A 20,552-nucleotide genomic window follows, 5' to 3' on the forward strand; every position below is an offset into this window, starting at 1 on the left:
AGGCTTGGTAGGCCATATGGTCTCTGTCACAACTACTCAACTCTGTACTGTTAGCAGGAAAGCAGTCACAGACTATACATGAACAAATGGGTATGTTTCAATAAAACTTTATCTACAGTAACAGGTATCTGGCTAGATTTGGCCCATGGCTGGCCACCGTTTGCCTAACCTTCTAGATCAACCTCCTACTCATACAAAAATGCCTTCTATAAACATCCCTGACAAGTAATCATACGGTCTTGACTGTATTTTTTTTTTTTTGAGACGGAATCTCACTCTTCTTGCTCAGGCTGGAGTGCAATGGTGTGATCTCAGCTCACTGCAACCTCCGCCTCCGGAGTTCAAGTGATTCTTCTGCCTCAGCCTCCTGAGTAGCTGGTATTACAGGCACCCACCACCATGCCCAGCTAATTTTTTGTATTTTTATTAGAGACGGGGTTTCACAATGTTAGCCAGGATGGTCTCGAACTCCTGACCTCAGGTGATCCACCTGCCTCAGCCTCCCAAAGTGCTGGGATTACAGACGTTAGTCACCGCGCCCGGCCAACTTGGCTGTATCTTTTAACTGAGGGAAATTCACTTCCTCCTAGGGAAATCCATTCTGTTGCAATCTGGCTCAATCTGCATTTACTGGAGACTATATAAATACATTTACCTGCCTTTCCACAAGTCAGCTCTTTGAACACTTAACAAAATCTTGGATTTACTCAGTTTTCTGTCCCTATTAAAATGGAACCATCATCAAAGGAAGAACTATACCTAGTTACTATGGCTATTCTATTAAGATTTGGATTGCCGAAACTCTGAATGCCTAGGTTAGCTCTAATCCTTACAATGCCCCTCCAGATTGGTATTATTACTTTTCCCCGGTTTTTTTTTTTTTTTTTTTTTTTGACACGGAGTCTCGCTCTGTCCCCCAGGCTGGAGTGCAGTGGCCAGATCTCAGCTCACTGCAAGCTCCGCCTCCTGGGTTCACGCCATTCTCCTGCCTCAGCCTCCCAAGTAGCTGGGACTACAGGCGCCCGCCACCGCGCCCGGCTAGTTTTTTGTAGTTTTTAGTAGAGACGGGGTTTCACCGTGTTAGCCAGGATGGTCTCGATCTCCTGACCTCGTGATCCACCCATCTCGGCCTCCCAAAGTGCTGGGATTACAGGCTTGAGCCACCGCGCCCGGCCTTTTCCCCGGTAAGAGGAATTGACTTCACCACACTATCACAACTACTAAATAGTAAAACCCAGGACAGAATCTAGATCTGATTCCTATACTTACGTTTTACCTTCCTAATTAACCTCTTTTAGATATACAATCCAATTTGTCAGTTTTTCTTAATATGTGTAGCACCCCAAACAGAATCCAATATTCAACAAACAATCCAACTAGTAAAGAGAACAGAAGAACCATGAGCTACCCCATGTGGACTCATATTCTACTGATTCAGTCAAGGCTGTGTTTGCTTTATTGACAATCCCGGCATACTACTGGCTTAAACTGAACTTAAAGGAAATTAAGATCCATCCCCTACCCTCCCAAATTATCTTCAAATAAAATGTTATCATCACTGGGCGCAGTGGCTCATGCCTGTAATCCGAACACTTTAGGAGGCTGAGGCGGGCGATCACTTGAGACCAGGAGCTCGAGAACAGCCTGGGCAACAGGGTGAAACCCCCGTCTCTACAAAAAAATATAAAAGTTAGCTAGCATGGTGGTGCTTGCCTGTAGTCCCAGCTACTCAGGAGGCTGAGGTGGGAGGATCAACTGAGCCAGGAGGGTTGAGGCTGCAGTGAGCTGAGACAGCGGCACTGCACTCCAGCCTAGGTGAAGAGCTAGACTGTCTCAAAAAATCAATACAATACAATACAATACAATACAATACAATACAATACAATACAATACAATACAATACAATACAATACAATACAATACAATGTTACCAAGACAAGTCTCTTAATTCTGTACTTTGGTAACTAAGTTGCTGGGTATTTTTTTTCTCCCCTTAAACATAGGATTTTGTATTTGTCCCTGTTCTTTTCAGCTGAACGTTTCTATTTATTGAGATCATCTGCAGTCTTGATTCTGTCATCTGATGTTATTAGCTCTCTTTCTCAGCTGCGTGTCATCTGCATATATGACAATCACACTTTTTACATCTTCACCCAAGTCACCAGGGAAAAATGGTTGTAAAGGATATGGCCAAGGACAAAACTGTGACATGTTACCAGAGAAGTCTGTCTTCTCCCTGGTCCAACTTTTCTTTAAATAATTAAGCAAACATTTATTGACAATCTTCAATGTGCAGGTAATTTGGGGAGATACAGGAAATTATGAGGCACTGTCCTTGCTCTTAAGGAGAGTGCAGTTTACTAATGGAGACAGCATACACACTCAAATAACTACAACCCAAGGTGTAAAGAGATATGCATAATAAAACAAGATCACACACAAGCAACTAATAACAGTGTTTGCCTCTGGGGAGGATGACAGGAATACTTGAAGACTGGAAGAGGAAAGAGGCATACTTTTCACTGTATACTTTTTTGTAAATCAAATTAAAAATTAGAAGGGAGGAATCAGATTATATAGAGTCAGGCACAGATTAAATGATCTAAGGTTCCTTCCAATGCAGAGATTTTATAAGTAAAATTAAAGTACTGCAGGAGAAAAACATCCAGGACAGAACCAGCCTCAAATCCACCTACTATTACATCAACCAGCCCATACTTCTCTATCTTACGCACAAGGACTTCATGAGAGATTTTATCAAGCGCCTTGCTGAAATCCATTCTTAAAAGGCTGGCACCTCAAAGATTACAGAATCCTTTAGGAGTTCTATTTTTTATTTTTCTTTTTCTACTTGTCCCCCATCTTGACTAGCATGTATTTTTCCAAAAGAAATACTTGGAAACCACTCCACAGATAGGGTTGGAAAAAGAATTAATTGATTCTAGTACTGTCTATATACCACTATTGCATTTAGTACATTTCTGTTCCTATTCATTTATATGTCAGTTTTCCTTCTATACCACACAACTTTCTGAATTCAGAGACTCTGGGTTTTATTTTGTTTCGTTTTTTTGTTTTTTTGGTTTTTTTTTTTCCTCTTCAGCATCCTCAGCAGAGTCTAGGACAGATTAAATGCTAATAAATACTTGCTGAATTAGTATCAATAGATTCTAGGGGAAAAAAGAGTTCTTGTTTTATGAGGACCTACTCTGTGCCAGAGACTTTATAAACATAATCTCTATCTTTACAACAACCCTACAAAGAATATATCATTATTTCTATTTTATAGTAAATACATATATATATTTTTTTAGCCATATCTTGCTCTGTGGCCTAGGCTGGAGTGCAGTGGCATGATATTGGCTCACTGCAACCGCTGCCTCCCGGGTTCAAGCGATTCTCCTGCCTCAACCTCCTGAGTAGCTGGGATTACAGGCGCCTGCCACCACGCCTTGCTAATTTTTATATTTTTAGTAGAGATGGGGTTTCACCATGTTGGCCAGGCTGGTCTTGAACTCCTGACCTCGTAATCCACCCACCTCGGCCTCCCAAAGTGCTGGGATTACAGGCGTGAGCCACTGTGCCTGGCTGTAAATGAAATATTAAGTAACCTGATCAAGGTCACAAAACAAAAGCAAAACAAAACAAAACAAAAAAGCACAAGGAATGCAATACAAATCTGACCACAGAAGCATATGTTCTTCTACAAGAGCATGCTGCCTCTCCTGGAAAATAAGAAGCTAAAGAATGGGAAGAGAAAAGGTGGTAAGTGGTAAATGAGGGGGCAGGTAGAAGAGAATTTGAAGGGAGAGACTTGATATTGATAGATGGTTAGGACTATACGGTAATTCTATTAAATGTTATGATCACAACGGACTGGACTGGGGCTTGCTGCTGTTTTTCCTTTGAAACCTACTGCCCCTACAAAAGAGCACAGAAGTGCATGCAGGTTGCTCTGAAGGAGCACTTGTGGTTTATGAGGGTTGAGAGAGCTATTTAAACTAGCTACAGGCAGAGAATTCATTATGAAACACATATCCAAAAACCAAACTGCTGATGACAGCAGCCACAGATTTCAAAAGAGAACAACTCAGGGGTCTGAGTACGACTATCAAGGAAAGGTAGAAGAGAACAGGTATCACTGAAAGCTGAGAAAGACGACAATAAACATAAGACCATTACCTCAGCAGATTATATTCCACTGCATGGGAAATGCTTTAAGGAGTTGTACTTAGAACTGTGGCTTGGCACTGTTAAGATACAAATAATCAGTATTGCCTTGTGATGAAGGGCACTCACTGGCTTTAGAGTTGGACAGTAGGTGTCCAAGTTGGGCCTCTACTAGCTGTGTGGTCTTAGGCAAGTTCTGTAACCTGAGTAACAATTTCCTTACCTGTTGAATGAGATAACTGCACTTAAACTGAAGAATTTTGCTAACAATCATATCAGATACTGTAAGAGTATCCAGCCCACAGAAAGCACTCAATAAACATTAGTTTTATTCACTTACTATTTGTTTATATAATTTTCATTATTCTTCTTCCAGATTTATTTCTTAGCCTTATCCAAAGACTTAAACCCATCCGTGCAACCAGTGACCACTAGCTAGCCTACAATTTGGGTTAGAACTTAGTCTTAAGTGATTTCCATACTAAATTTTACAAACAAAATGGACAAATAAATAGCCTAGGCATTGCAGAACAATTATCAATACCATATAAACATCAACACATTTGTTTCCAAAATTCAAAGAAGATAAGCAATTAAAAATAAAAAATATATGGCCTAGTACTATAAATTGTAAAGACAACAGTTCCCTGAGGAGAGTGGAAATTATATATACAAAGAAGGGAGTTTTGACAGAATGACAAGTGGTTAAAGTCTTCTCAGTTTGTCTCCCTCAACCTCAAAACCACCTCAGCAGAAAATAATGGGAAGCCACAGAGTTGTGTCTGTTCCTGCTAAGATCACCCCTCTTTCAGCCTAGCACTTCTTCAGTGGATATAAGGAAAAGAAGGGAAGACAAGCTCCACCTGCACACAGTGAGGCAGCCATGCTGCCTGCCTCCCTACAACCAATGAACAGTCTCAATTAAAGGTTATTATTAGCACAAATTATTGGCTGGGTAAGGTGGCTCATATCTGTAATCCCAGCACGTTGGGAGGTCAAGGCAGGCGGATCACTTGAGGTCAGGAGTTCCAGACCAGCCTGGCTAACACAACAAAACCCTGCCTCTACTGAAAATAGACAATTTAGGCGGGCTTGGTGGTGAGTGCCTGTAATCCCAGCTTCTCGGGAGGTTGAGGCAGAATAACTGCTTGAACCTGGGAGACGGAGGTTGCAGTGAGCTGAGATTGCACCAATGCACTCCAGCCTGGGTGACAGAATGAGACTCTGTCTCAAAAAAAAAAAAAAAAAAAAAAAAAAATTATCTGCAAGTCTCTGAGACATGTGGCTACTTAAATTTAAATCTTAATTAGAATGAAATACAATTTTAAATTGGGCCAGGTGCGGTGGCTCACACCTATAATCCCAGCACTTTGGGAGGCCAAGGTGGGTGGATCACCTGAGGTCAGGAGTTTGAGACCAGCCCGACCAATATGGTGAAACCCTGTCTCTAGTAAAAATACAAAATTAGCTGGGTATGGTGGCGCATGCCTATAATCTCAGCTACTTGGGAGGCTGAGGCAGGAGAATCGCTTGAACCTGGAAGGCAGAGGTAGTAGTAAAGCTGAGATCACGTCATTGCACTCCAGTCTGGACAACAAGAGCAAAACTCTGTCTCAAAAAATAATAAAAAAATTGAATTCCTCAATCCCACGAGCCACATTTCAAACGCTCAATAGCCACATGTGGCTACCATATTTGACAGCACAGATATAGAACATTTCTATCATTGCCCAAGTTCCGATTGGATAGTGCTGTTTTTTCAAGAGATAACCAGGACCAATCCTATTATGCCTTAACTGTGTTTACCTTAAGCACCAAAAGAAATCCAAGTCTCCTCTGGCATACCTCTTCAACTGGATTCTCATCCCCATTTGCCACTATTCTTGGTGATTTCAATATCTACATATTAGACTGAACCATATGATGCTGCAGTTTTTGTAAGTTCAACCCAAGATATGATCCATCCACTAGTCCAGCCTCTCAGTTCCCTGACCTCTTGTTTATTAATTCCTATGGCTCCTACCATCTCAGCCTTTCTCCAGTGGGGTTCCAAGAGAGGAGTAAGCCTAACGCCCTAAGGTATCCACCAAATGTTATAAATCAATTTCTGTCCCCTGCATCTAAAATGGTACCAGTTATGTGTCATAACTGGGAGAAGTGAGCAAACAATCAATTCATTTTCTGACTTCTATAGTTCCAATGAAGAATTCTAGCTGAGCCTATCATTAATGATGAGCTCAATTTCAGGTGTCCATTCTCTGATCACCATCACCTATCTTTCCCAACTCACCCTCTCTAATGTTCTTACACCAATCACCCTTCAGCCCCACTAGGACATCTAATCCTACACTATCATCTTTTCACTGTTACTCCGTCGTATCCTCGCATTCCTTCTTACCTTAGTTTACCTAGTTATCATATTAACAATCCCCTTGAATATTCCCTCAACTTCTTTCTACTGTACTTCCTTGCAAAATCCAACTTTGGTTAAATACAGCCCTCCTACTTATTATGTGTCCCTATCTGCTGAATGTGACAGGAACAAAAACACATACAACAGTGCTGATTGGGCTCACGTTTTATTTAAGATCAAAATCTTAAGTGGTCCCTCACTACTGCCTAGCAATCCTGATATATTTTCCTAGTCGGTTCATTCTTCCATCCTCCCAGGTACATTTCACATCTTCTCTGCTATTCTCAAACCTCTAATATCCATTCTGATTCCTGTATCACCATTCTTTTTTATTTAAATGTAACTTTATTGAGATAAATTCATGTACCATATAATCCACCCATTTAAAGTCTATGATTCAATGGCAAGTACTTGGGAGGCTGAGGTGGGAGGACTGCCTGAGCTGGGGAGGCAGAGGTTGCAGCAAGCCAAGATTGCACTACTGCAGCCTGGGCGACAGGAGAGTTCTTTATATACTCTGGATACTAAACCCTTAACATACATATGATTTGCAAATATTTTCTCCTATTCTGTAGGTTGTCTTTTCACTTTCTTGATAGTGTCCTTTGATGCACAGAAGTTTTAAATTTTGATAAAGTCCAATTTATCTTTTTTCTTTTGTTGTTTGTGCTTGTGGTATTATATCTAGGAATCCATTGCTAAACCTATGATTGTGAGGTTTTATCCCTAAGACAGTTCCCCTGACTCGCTGAGACAAGGTCTCAACTATGTTGCCCAGGTGGGACTCAAAGGATCCTCCCGCCTCAGCCTCCTGAGTAGATGGGACTTACCAGTGTGTACCACTGTAGCTGCCTATATAAGCTTTATGACTTACATTTAGGTCTTTGATCTATTTTCATATGTAGTATAAACAAGTGGTCCGACTCCATGGTTTTGCATGTGGATATTCAGTTGTCCCAGCACTACATATTAAGAAGACTGGATTGTTTTCCCCCACTGAATTGTCTTGACATCCTTGTCAAAAATCAATTGCCCACAAATGTATGGTTTTACTTCTGGACCCTCAATTCAATTCCACTGAATCGTCATGCCTACCTTTATGCCAGAACCACGCTATCTGAATTAGTAAGTTGTAAAATTGGAAAGCATGAACCCTTAACTTCGTTCTTTTTCAAGACTGTTCTATTCTGTGTCCCTTGTATTTTGGTTGAATTTTGGGACCAACTTATCAATTTATACAAAAAAGTTAGCTGGGATTTTTGTGGGGTTTTTTTGTTTGTTTGTTTTTTTGAGATGGAGTTTCGCTCTTGTTGCCCAGGCTGGAGTGCAATGGCATGATCTTGGCTCACCGCAACCTCTGCCTCCTGGGTTCAAGCGATTCTCCTGTCTAAGCCTCCTGAGTAGCTGGGATTCTCCTGTCTCAGCCTCCTGAGTAGCTGGGATAACAGGCATGCGCCACCATGCCTGGCTAATTTTTTTTTCTATTTTTAGCAGAGAGAGGGTTTCTCCACGTTGGTCAGGCTGTTCTCACACTCCTGACCTCAGGTGATCTGCCCACCTCAGCCTCCTAAAGTGCCCAGCCTAGCTGGACTTTTGAGAAGGATTTGAAATCTGTAGATCAACTTGGTGAATACTGCCATCTTAACAACATTAAGTATTCTAAACCATGAACATGAAATACCATTCCATTTATTTAGGTCTTGTTTCATTTCTTTCAACAATGTTTTATAATTCTCAGAGAAGTTTTTTATTTATTTTGTCAAACATATTCCTAAGTATTTTATTATTTTTGATACTATATTAAATATTACTCTTTTCTTAAATCCATTTTCAGATTGTTCACTGCTAGTGTACAAAAATACAGTTCATTTTCTATACTGACCTTGTATCCTGCAAATTTGCTGAACTCGTTTATTAGTTCTAAAGGCTTGTTTTATTTCAGTGGATTCTCTAGGATTTTCTATATAAAAGATGTCATCTGATAGAGGAGTTAACGTCTTCCTTTCCAACCTGAATGGCTTTTATTTCATTTCTTTCCTAACTGTCCTGGCTAGAACCTCCTTTACCATGTTGAATGGAAGTGGCAAGAATGAACACCCTTGTCTTGTTTCTGATTTTGGGGAAAGCTGTCAGTCTTTCACCATTAAGTATGATATTAGCTGTGAGTTTTTCATAGATGCCCTCTATCAGGCTGAGGAAGTTCCTGTCTATTCCTAGTTTGCTGAGTATTTTATTGTCATGAAGGAGTACTGAATTCTATCAAATGCTTTTTCTGTGTCCATTTAGATATTGTGTGGTTTTTGTCCTTTGTTCTACAATATAGTATATTAACTGATTTTCTAATGTTAAACCAACCTTTCAGACTTTTTGATGAGAAAAGTAGTAGTACCTGAGAGAAATTCTACACTCTTCCACCACCAAAAGTATTAGTCTATCTGCATCTGTACCCATATCCTCTGTCTTCCCTCCTACTGCACAGAATGAATTGCTCACATGGCTATCTAAGGCTAACTTTTCCATTTGACCCTGAATCTGAATGCTTTTGCTTAATTAAGGATTCCCCTCCTGCCATCATCTCTCCTGAAACATCAGTTTTTCCCTCTTTTTTTAGATCATTCCATCAGCATACAAATATGCAGTAATATTTCCCATAAGGTTATTTCTAGACTTGTATAGCCTACTGTCTGCTCAACATCTTCATTTGGTTATTCACTGGGCATCTTAAAATTATGTACAAAACCAAATTCTTAATTTCTTCCTCCAAATCTGCTCCTACCCCAGTGTTCCCGCTCTCAAACAACGAAGTCCTCATTAACCCAGTTGCTTGGGGAAAAACCTTGATTTCACCTTAGTCTTTCTGGTTCTCTCACACTCCAACAAATCCTGTAGGCTCAACCTTCAAAATGTTTCCAAATCTGACAACTTCTTTACCTCACAGCTACCTCTATGGTCAAAGCAAACATCAGATCTTCCCTGGAATAATGCAACAGCCATTCTCCTCCACCCCTACTTAGTCTCCTCAATTCCATTTTTGTCCCTATCCCTCTATAGATTATTTTCCACATTTTAGCCAGAGTTAGATTACATTATTCCCTCATTCTGAACCCCTCTATGGCTTTTCATCATATTTAGAATAAAGTACAAAAACCTCACCTCACATGATCTGACCACTGTTTATTTCTTCTCTCCTTTCCTCGTCGCTCAATCTAATTCAGTCATTGTGTCTTTCCTGCAGCTCTAAGAAACATGCCAAACACACGCTTGCTTTAGGGCCTTTATATTTATTCCCTGACCTAGAATGACTGTATTCAAATATCACCTCGAGAAGTCTCCCTTGATCTTCCCCTTTAATCAAGCCCCCTTTTTTCCTCTGTTCTAGTCATTCTCCATCCCCTCTTCTTGCCTCGTTTTTCTTAAATTGCATTTATTATCTGTTTCTCTCACAAAAAGGTAAGCTTTATAGAACGCTGACTTCTGTGTTTAGTACTGTACCCTCAGCTTGCAGAACAATATCTGGGTTATAGTTGCTGCTAAATAAATACTAATTGGGTTGTCAGTAAAGAAGTACAAATAACATAGTTAAACACAACACAGTGATCTTCTGAATTACTCAGAGGGGCTTTCTAAGTTGAGTACCCTACAATTGGCTTAGCCAGAAACCTAAGATTGCCTTCTCTCATCTTGACCAGTCACAAGGTCTGCTTCTCTCGCCAAAAGATTCTCAAGTCTGTCCACTTCTACTAACACTGCTTTATCATCTGTCTCTCTGCTTTTAGTCTCCTCCAAATTATGGTTAATATTTCAGTACACTGTATTGTCTTTCAGTCGTTATTTTGAATCCTTATGTATGTAATACTTCGTCTTGTTTTTGAACACTGGGTTAAGTTGTTCATTGTTATAAATAATGATTTAATAAACCATCTTTGTCTATACAATTTCATCTAAATTCTGATGATGTTTTTAGAGTAGATTTTCAAACTTTAATTCATGGGTCAGAAGATATGAGTTACTTTTAAGTTCTACATATATATTATCAAATTGCTTAAACAAAAATTTCAGCTGTTAAAGATTAAGCTATAAATATTATAGACAAGTACTAGTAGGAAGTAGATCAGTAAAAGTGTACCTCTTAAGAGAACAAGCTTATCTCTAAGCTTGAAAGAAAATTGCCACAATTTGAGTAGGGAGGGAGGGGGCCTCTGTGGCTTTTTTGCAGCAAAGGCAGTTTGGCATTGCAGTACTGTCTCTGGAGTCTAACTGCCTTTGAATCCTATCCCAGACCAGGTAATTACAGGCTTGAAGCCTCTAAGCCTTTGTTTGCTCATCTGTAAATGGACCCAGCAATGCTTATCTTTTTAGGGTTATAAAGATTTCTATTTAGGAACTACCAACATAATCATGTAAGATGTTTGAGTTAGGAAGCTATGTCTATTAGAATAAGATTATCAAGTCTAGTACCTGAGAGAACAACAAGAAATTGTCAGAATGGATAAAAGGATGACCCAATGGTATATTGTCTACAGGAGACACATTTTAAAAATAAAAACACAGATCAGTTAAAGGTAAACGAATGGAAAAAGACACATCAGGCAAACAGTAGGAGTAAGACTGAAATGACTAGAACCATATCTAGTTGTTCTATCAGATAAAATACACTTCAAGAAATAATTAGCTGGGCATCATGGCACGTGCCTGTAATCCCAGCTACTTGGAAGGTTGAGGCACAAGAATCCCTTGAACTTGGGAGGCAGAGGTTGCAGTGAGCTGAGACAGTGCCACTGCACTCCAGCGTGGGCAACACAGTGAAACTCTGTATCAAAAGCAAAAAAAAAGAAGAAGAAAAGAAGGCCGGGCACAGTGGCTCATACCTGTAATCCCAGTACTTTAGGAGGCCAAGGCAGGCGGATCACTTCAGGTCAGCAGTTTGAGACCAGCCTGGCCAACTTGGTAAAACTCTGTCTCTGCTAAAAATACGAAAATTAGCTGGCCATGGTGGCGGGTGCCTGTAATCCCAGCTACTCAGGAGGCTAAGGCAAGATAATAGCTTGAACCCAGGAGACAGAGGTTGCAGTGAGCCAAGACTGCGCTACTGCACTCCAGCCTGGGCAACAGGGCGAGACTCCATCTCAAAAAAAATATATATATATGTATACACACACACACACACACACACACACACACACATATACACACACACATATATATACACACACACACACATATACACACTATCAGAGATAAAACTAGAAATTACATAGTATATTTACATGTTGGCTGAATAATTTATATGAAACTGTGAAAGACTAGAATAGCTACCACAATCTGGCCGGGCACAGTGGCTCATGCCTGTAATCCCAGCACTTTGGGAGGCTGAGGCGGGCAGATCACCTGAGCTCAGGAATTCGAGACCAGCCTGGCCAACATGGTGAAACCCCATCTCTACTAAAAATACAAAAATTAGCCGGGCGTGGTGGCAGGCGCCTGTAATCCCAGCTACTCAAGAGGCTGAGGCAGGAGAATTACTTGAACCCGGGAGGCAGAGGTTGCAGTGAGCCAAGATCACACCACTGTACTCCAGCCTGGGGGACAAGAGTGAGACTTCATCTCAAAAAAAAAAAAAAGAGTATCTGCCACAATCTTGAAAAACAACAAATGGGAAATCATGCTACCTGACTTTAAGACTCACTATGAAGCTACTATAATCAAGACACTTGTACTGGCATAAAGACAAACAGATCAATTAAATAAAAACGAGAACCCAGACATAAACTCTCACTTATACAGTAAGTTGGTTTTCAAAGGCACCAAAGCAACCCATTGAGAGAAATAAGTCTTTTAAATGAACTGAGCTAGAATAACTAGATATCTACATAGAATAAATAAACCTCATCCCCTAACTCACACCATACACAAAAATCAATTCAAGATGTACCATATACCTAAATAGAAAATAATAACCATAAAGGAAAAAATGGAAAATTAGACCATCTTAAATCTTCTTCACAGCAAGACACCATTAAGAAAATGAACAGGCAGCTGGGTGCAGTGGCTCACACCTGTAATCCCAGCACTTTGGGAGGCCAAGGCGGGTGGATCACGAGGTCAGGAGATCGAGACCATCCTGGCCAACATGGTGAAACCCCATCTCTACTAAAAACACAAAAATTAGTCGGGCATGGTAGCACACACCTGGAGTCCCAGCTACTCAGGAGGCTGAGGCAGGAGAATCGCTTGAACCTGAGAGGTGGAGGCTGCAATGAGCCGAGATCGCGCCACTGCACTCCAGCCTGGGTGACAGGGCGAGATTCTGTCTCAAAAAAAAAAAAAAAAAGAAAGAAAGAAAGAAAGAAAAAGAAAATGAATAGGCAAGCACACACTAGAAGAAAATATTTGTAGAACACATATTTGCGCCGGGCGCGGTGGCTCACACCTGTAATCACAGCACTTTGGGAGGCCGAGGCGGGCGGATCACAAGGTCAGGAGATCGAGACCATCCTGGCTAACACAGTGAAACCCCGTCTCTACTAAAAATACAAAAAAATTAGCCGGGCGCGATGGCGGGCGCCTGTAGTCCCACCTACTCAGGAGGCTGAGGCAGGAGAATGGCGGGATCCCGGGAGGCGGAGCTTGCAGTGAGCCGAGATCGCGCCACTGCACTCCAGCTGGGGGGACAGAGCGAGACTCCGTCTCAAAAAATAAATAAATAAAATTAAAAAAAGAACATATATTTGACAAACAACTGGTATTCAGGACATACAAAGAACTCCTAGCTCAATAATAAAAAGTCACATAATCCAATTTTAAAATGGACAAAACATTTGAACACTTTACAGAAGATACAAAATTAGACAACAATCATGTGAAAAAAAAAGTGCTCAACATCATTAGCCATCAGGGAATGCAATTAGAATCATTACATGACTACCAGAATGGCTAAAATTAAGGGGGTAAAACAGTATCAAATGGTGGCAAAGATGTAAAACAAGTAAAATAACTAGAATGCTCATAAACTGCTAGTGGGAATTAAAATAGTACAACTACTTTGGAAAAAGGTTTGGCAGTTTCTTTATAACCTAGCAATTCCATTCCTAGCTATTTATTCAAAAGATGTGAAATCTTATGCTCACTATACAACCTGTACAAGAATGTTCACAGCAGCTTTCTTTGTAATAGTGAAAAATACACCAAGAGAAGAACTGTATGAAGAAACTGGTATATTCACACGCTAGAATACTACTCAGTAATAAAAAGGAATGTAACATGGATCAATCTCAAAAACGTTATGCTGAGTGAAAGATTACACAAAAGTATACTGGTATGATTCTACTAATATCACATTCTAGAATATCATATAAGCAGAATTTTACAGAAATAAACAGTGGTTGCCTTTGGAGGGGGGAGAAGAAGAGATATGAGGGATTCTTCCAGGGTGATATTAATACTCCGTGTCTTGATAGGTATATGCATATGCCCAAACTCTGCAAATTTACACTGTAATGTTTGTGCATTTCACACAAATATTGGAACTTAGTTCATGACCTGCATGCTTAAGTATTTCAGGGAAAATGAACCAATATTTGCAACTTACTTTGCAAAGCATCGAAAACATAACGTGGATTAAAGGATGGCTAGAGAGATAAACAGATTTGTAATAAAACATAGTAAGATATTAATGGAATCTAAGTAGCAAGATTCTTTGTTGTAAGAACTTTGTTGTGTATTCAAAATTTTCATAATAAAATAACAGAGGGAAAAAGACTGGGGAAACCCTCTAAAGATGAATAAAGATATATGACTAGATGCAATGTATGATGCTTAATTGGATCCTTTACCCCAAAAAAGAGATACAAAGGATACTACTGGAACAACTGAGGAAATGTGAATGTGGATTGTATACTAGATAATAGTATTGGCATTAACATTAAATTTCTTGAGTATAATAATGGTGTTGTAACACATTATTTTGTAGGAGAATGATCTTGTTCTTAAGAGATACACACTGATTGAGCTCAGTGGTTTAATTCCAGCACTTGGGGAGGCCAAGATACGAGGATCTTTTGAGGTCAAGAGTTTGAGATCAGCTTGGGCAACACAGCAAAACCCCTATCACTACAAAATTAAAATTAAATTTAGCTGGGTGTGGTGGTGAGTGCTTGTAGTCCTAGCTACTAGGGAGGCTGAGGTGGGAGGACTGCTGGAGCCCAGGAGTTCAAGGTTACAGTGAGCTATGATCATGCCAGTGCACCTCAGCCTGGGTGACAAAGCAAGACCCTGTCTCAAAAAACAAAAACAACAAGAGATGCATACTAATTAAAGTATTTAGAGGTAAAGTGTCATGATTTATGCAACTAACTCTCAAATGGTCAGGGAAAAGTCCATATATGTAAAAATATACATATGAGAAAGAAAAAGAAGAGAAATAGGAAGGATACAGAAAGTACACTATTTTTGTATCTCATACTTCTGAAATTTGAAAATTTTCAAAATAGAGAGGAAAAAAGAATAGGCCCTGAAATAAACAGGTCTAAGTCTCAATTCCCACACTACCAATTACTAGCTTAACGATTTTGAGCAAGTTACTTCTCCCTAAGGATGACAAAGCCTAACTTGTAAGGTTACTGCAAAGATCAGGTAAAATAAAGAGTTAAGTGCGTAAGTGCATAGTGCCTTGCAAAAAATAGTAGTAACAGCAGTCACTGTTACTATAAAGACCAGTAGCGGTCAGGTATGGTGGCTCATGTCTATAATCCCAACACTCTGGGAGGCCAAAGCAGGAAAATCACTCGAGCCCAGGAGTTCAAGAACAGCCTGGGCAATGTAAGACACCATTTCTTTAAAAAAGAAAAAAAAAAAAACAAAAAAAGACCAGTAGTGTGTCACAGACTCATGAATTTATTTATTTATTTATTTTTTCCCGAAGGGTTTACTATTTGTTTAATAAAAAAATCACACAGCAACTTTTTTTTTTTTTTTTTTTTTTTGAGACGGAGTCTCGCTCTGTCGCCCAGAGCTGGAGTGCAGTGGCCGGATCTCAGCTCAACACAGCAACTTTTATCCAAACAGCAACTACTACAAAAGGAATGACAAGAAAAAAAATACGACTTCACAGAAATACACTAAAAAATTTGACAATATTATGCAGGAACCGCCAAAGTTTTAGTGTTTAATAATGAATAGCACAACTGACCAAGGCCCAAGATGTGAAGACACTATGTTCAAGAAACTGGGGGGTAAATCACTCTACAAACTAACTATATAGTACGTGATAAGAATGCATACTTTATAATATAAAACCTGTCTACACATAGTAGTTAGCTGTAAAAAGCCATTCGATCTTCCCTTGGCTTGGAAACATGGTGTTCCAGATTCCAGCATAAATTATCCTTCAACTCTTTTGTGTGGCAAGTATCTTGTTTTCACCTTCCAGTTCTTCCACCCCAGCCTGTGTCATGAGGTCTGCGACGTTCTTCTCCAGATCATCAATGCGACTACTCATATCGTCAATTCTCCCAATGATCTGGTCAGACATGGTCTGAAATTTATCTTGCATCTGCTGCAGGAGTGTCTGCACCACCGAGGTGAGGTTCTGCACGGTCTTGGGGTCAGTCTCGGCCATCTCCCCGATACCCAGCTTGGTGGTTATGTCTCTTATTTTTATTTTTTTTGGAGATGGAGTCTCACTCTGTTGCCCAGGCTGGCATGCAGTGATGCAATCTCAGCTCACTGCAACCTCCACCTCCTGGGTTGAAGTGATTCTCCTGCCTCAGCCTCCGAAGTAGCTGAGATACAGGTGTGCGCCACCATGCCTGGCTAATTTTTGTATTTTTAGAAGAGATGGTGTTTCACCACGTTGGCCAGGCTGGCCTCGAACTCCTGACCTGAAGTGATTCACCCACCTCGACCTCCCAAAGTGCTGGGATTACAGGGGTGAGCCACCATGCCCAGCCAAATTTCAATTTTTAAAAAAAAAAAAAAAAAAAGAGAGAGAATCCTATTTTCAAATAAAATTTCACATGAAACCCAGTATGTAAAATACATAAATGTAGAGCTCTGGATGAGGTGGGTGGTAAAGGTGGAGTGTTACCAGTATTCATTCTGCCCTTCCCACACCTTTACAGAACCCTAGTTAACTAGAGGACATTTTGAAAAACCAGTTCTCAACCGGGCGTGGCCTCTTTAAAAAAAAAAAACAAAAAAACAACAACAACAAAAAAAAACACGAAAAACCAGTTCTCTAGGACAGGGATGGCCAGCCAACATTTTTCTTTGAGATGGAGTTTCGCTCTTGTTGCCCAGGCTGGAGTGCAATGGTGTCCTCAGCTCACAGCAACCTCTGCCTCCTGGGTTCACGCGATTCTCCTGCCTCAGACTCCCAAGTAGCTGGGATTACAGGCAGGGTGCCACCATGCCCGGCTGATTTTTAGTAGAGATGAGGTTTCACCATGTTGGCCAGGCTGGTCTCGAACTCTGGACCTCAAGTGATCTGCCCACCTCGGCGTCCCAAAGTGCTAGGATTACAGGCTGGAGCTAATGCGCTCCGCCCAGCTTTTTGCATAAATAAACTTTTATTGCAACACAGCCGCCTGATTCATTTACAAATTGTCTATGGCTGCTTTAGTGCTTTAACAGCAGAGTTGAGTAGCAGTGACAAACACTTGAGTAGTTGCAACAGAGACCATATGGCCTGCAAAGCCTAAAATATTTACTATCTATTCCTTTCAGAGAAAGTTAGCTAGACTTTGCTTTTAAAAGTACATTTTCTCAGGGCCTACCTGCACAGTACCATATTAGATACTGTGGAGGGAATTTAAAGGACTATGACACAGTAACTGTTAACAATATTAAGCTTATACGTAATTAATGAATGATTCAGACTTTAAAAAGAACTTTTTGGGGTTTGACTCTTCTGTAAATTAAAAGAGCCCGAGATATTAGCAACAAAAGCTTTCTGCAATGTGTAAAATTTGTTTGGATCCTGTTTTCAACAAACTGTGAAAAAAGAAACAACAAAAAAACAATTATGGGACTCAAGGAGAGTTGAACAAACCAGATATTTGGTGGTATTAAAAATTATCGGCTGAGTGCGGTGGCTCAAGTCTGTAATCCCAGCACTTTGGGAGGCTGAGGCGGGCAGATCACAAGGTCAGAAGATTGAGACCATCCTGGCTAACATGGTGAAACCCTGTCTCTACTGAAAATACAAAAAATTAGCCAGGCATGGTGGGTGGGTGCCTGTAGTCCCAGCTACTTGGGAGGCTGAGGCAGGAGAATGGTGTGAACCCAGGAGGCGGAGCTTGCAGTGAGCCGAGATCGCACCACTGCATTCCAGCCTGGGAGACAGAGCGAGATTCCGTCTCAAAAAAAAAAAAAAAAAAAAATTGTTAATTGGCTGGGCGCAGTGGCTCACGCCTATAATCCCAGCATTTTGGGAGGCCTAGGCGGGTGGATTACAAGGTCAGGAGTTCCAGATCAGCCTGGCCAATACAGTGAAACCCCTTCTCTACTGGAAATACAAAAAAAATTAGCTGAGAGTGGTGGCGCGCGCCTGTAGTCCCAGCTACTTGGGAGACTGAGGCAGGAGAATCGCTTGAACCCAGGAGATGGAGGTTGCAGTGAGCCAAGATCGTGCCACTGCACTCCAGCCTGGGCGACAGAGAGAGACTCCATATCAAAAAATATACATATACACACACATAAATATATATAATTAATTGGCCAGGTGCGGTGGCTCACACCTGCAATCCTAGCACTTTGGGAGGCTGAGGTGGGAGGAGCATGAGGTCAGGAGATCGAGACCATCCTGGCTAACATGGTGAAACCCTGCCTCTACTAAAAATACAAAAATTAGCCAGGCATGGTGGCAGGAGCCTGTAGTTCCAGCTACTGGGGAGGCTGAGGCAGGACAATGGCATGAACCTGGGAGGCGGAGCTTGCAATGAGCCGAGATCGTGCCACCGCACTCCAGCCTGGGCGACAGAGCGAGACTCCGTCTCAAAAAAAAAAAAAAAAAAAAAAAAAAAAAAAAAAGATATCTGGGATATAATCTGAAATAATCCAGGATACAACACATCTGAAACAACAGTGGCCACAAGTTGATGAATGACTAGGTAGAACATGGGGGTTCAGGGTACTACTATCCTCTCCATTTTTAAGTTTGAAATTTTTGGTAATTAAAAGTAAAACACACACACACACACAAAGTCCTTTTGCAAGACAAATACCAAAGATAAACTAGCCATTGTCTTTTGAAGAAACTGGTATGAAAATCACGTAACAAAGATAAGGATCTAGGAAAAAACCCCAAGAGTCCTCCTTCTAAAGAATCATCAATGGCAGTCAAATCACACTGGATACTGTCATCAGAGCCTAAATAAAGATAATAGTAAATAAGTTTCATATGGAGAAAAGACTCTGAATTTATCTGAACTTCACTAGCAAATGTTTACCAAGGTTCTTCTGAAAATGTAATGGATGACAGTGGTGCATAACAGAAACATACAATTCTTTAAAAGGTTTTATAATGTAATATGTACAAAAGAATATATATGTGAACCTATTACCCAACTTAAGAACTAGAATATTGCCCAAACTGATTAGCCAACTGTATGCTTGTTTCGGATTTCATTTCTCTGCCTCCACCCCATCCCCCACCCCAGAGGTGGCCTTTATTCTCAAAATTATATTACTTTACTTTCTTTTTATACAAACACACAGTTTTACCACAAATTCTTAAACAATATACTGACCACCATATTGGATTTAGTATTCTGAAACTTACTTTTTAAAAAAAAAAATCTGAACATTCAAGGAAGATTCTATAGAGCACAGAATACTAGCTTTTGAGTTTAACTTGGTGCATCCCAGCTCCTGCCACTTTCTAGGTATGTGATCTTGGGGAAATTATTTCCCCGTCAAGTTCAGTGTCCTCTTTTATAAGTGAAATAATTCCTGTTTCAAAAGACTGTTATGAGGATTAAAACAATATACAAAAAGCACTGTTACTGGTATATAGCAGGTGTTCATAAATGTTCATAATGTTGCTTAATGTTAAGCATGGCTTATAAAGATTCGGCAAATTAAATCCTTTTACTTAACAGAAAATAGTATCTTGTTATCAAGTATTTCCTTTATATAAGGCCGTTAGAAAACTCCTTAGTAAGAGATCAGTCTGTGCATGGTCAATCTCCACAGCTACCACCAGAAAGAAGTAAGGTTCATCTGATCTTTTTTTGACTTTGCACTCAAGGGTTTACAGAGGTGACTATGTCACATGGACTCTGTTCACCAGCAAAGAGTCTAATCCATCAAACTATTTATTCTAGGTAATTGAAAAGCTGACAAGGTCAGTTCTGATGAGATGAGAATTCATGTTTGCACTCAGAGGTAAAAGACTATATAGCATTCTGCTCTCCTGAAACTGACTGACGTTTCCATGGTCTTCTCGAACACTCCCTTGTGTGTCCCAGCTCTACACATGGAAGGCAGAAAGAACACAGTAATGAAGAATGCTAGCTCTGGGCCCTGGCTCTGCTGCTTACTGCCTGACAATGCAAGTACTAAAGCTCTCTTAGTTTCATCATCAGTAAAATGGAGATAATAAAAACTTATATTAATACATACTCATAGTCCTGACTGTGGCTGTAAGATCGTTCTAATGGAGATCACTGATCTAATATTAATTCCTTGAACTTTTATCTTTCTCAAAATGCTCTAGATGCCTGACTTTAAAAGTGTGACTAGATCATGAAGTGACGAACTTCTCTAAAATAGTTTTTGCTGTTAATATTCCTTTAACACATAATGCTTTGGGTATGAACTCAGGTGTTAAAAAGAACTATTTTATTTTTCAAGGAAGGAATAAGCACATCTGGCAGAAGAAAACTGCTAAGAGAAATCCTGAGGCAGGGGGCTCCTTAGCATGAAGGTACAATGAATGGGATAACTGAAGTGAAGGCAAAGTCAATGTTAA

At 40.3% G+C, this 20,552-nt stretch overlaps 1 protein-coding gene and 1 pseudogene across 50 annotated transcripts in view; both read right to left on the reverse strand.

Moving 5' to 3' along the window:
* Positions 1–20,552, reverse strand: part of UIMC1 (ubiquitin interaction motif containing 1) — a 117,279-nt gene that overhangs the window by 6,985 nt on the left and 89,742 nt on the right. The window lies entirely within an intron of this gene.
* Positions 15,633–16,201, reverse strand: LOC102115018 (heat shock factor-binding protein 1 pseudogene; annotated as a pseudogene).

The sequence above is a fragment of the Macaca fascicularis genome, chromosome 6, assembly GCF_037993035.2.
Source record: "Macaca fascicularis isolate 582-1 chromosome 6, T2T-MFA8v1.1".
Lineage (NCBI taxonomy): Eukaryota > Metazoa > Chordata > Mammalia > Primates > Cercopithecidae > Macaca > Macaca fascicularis.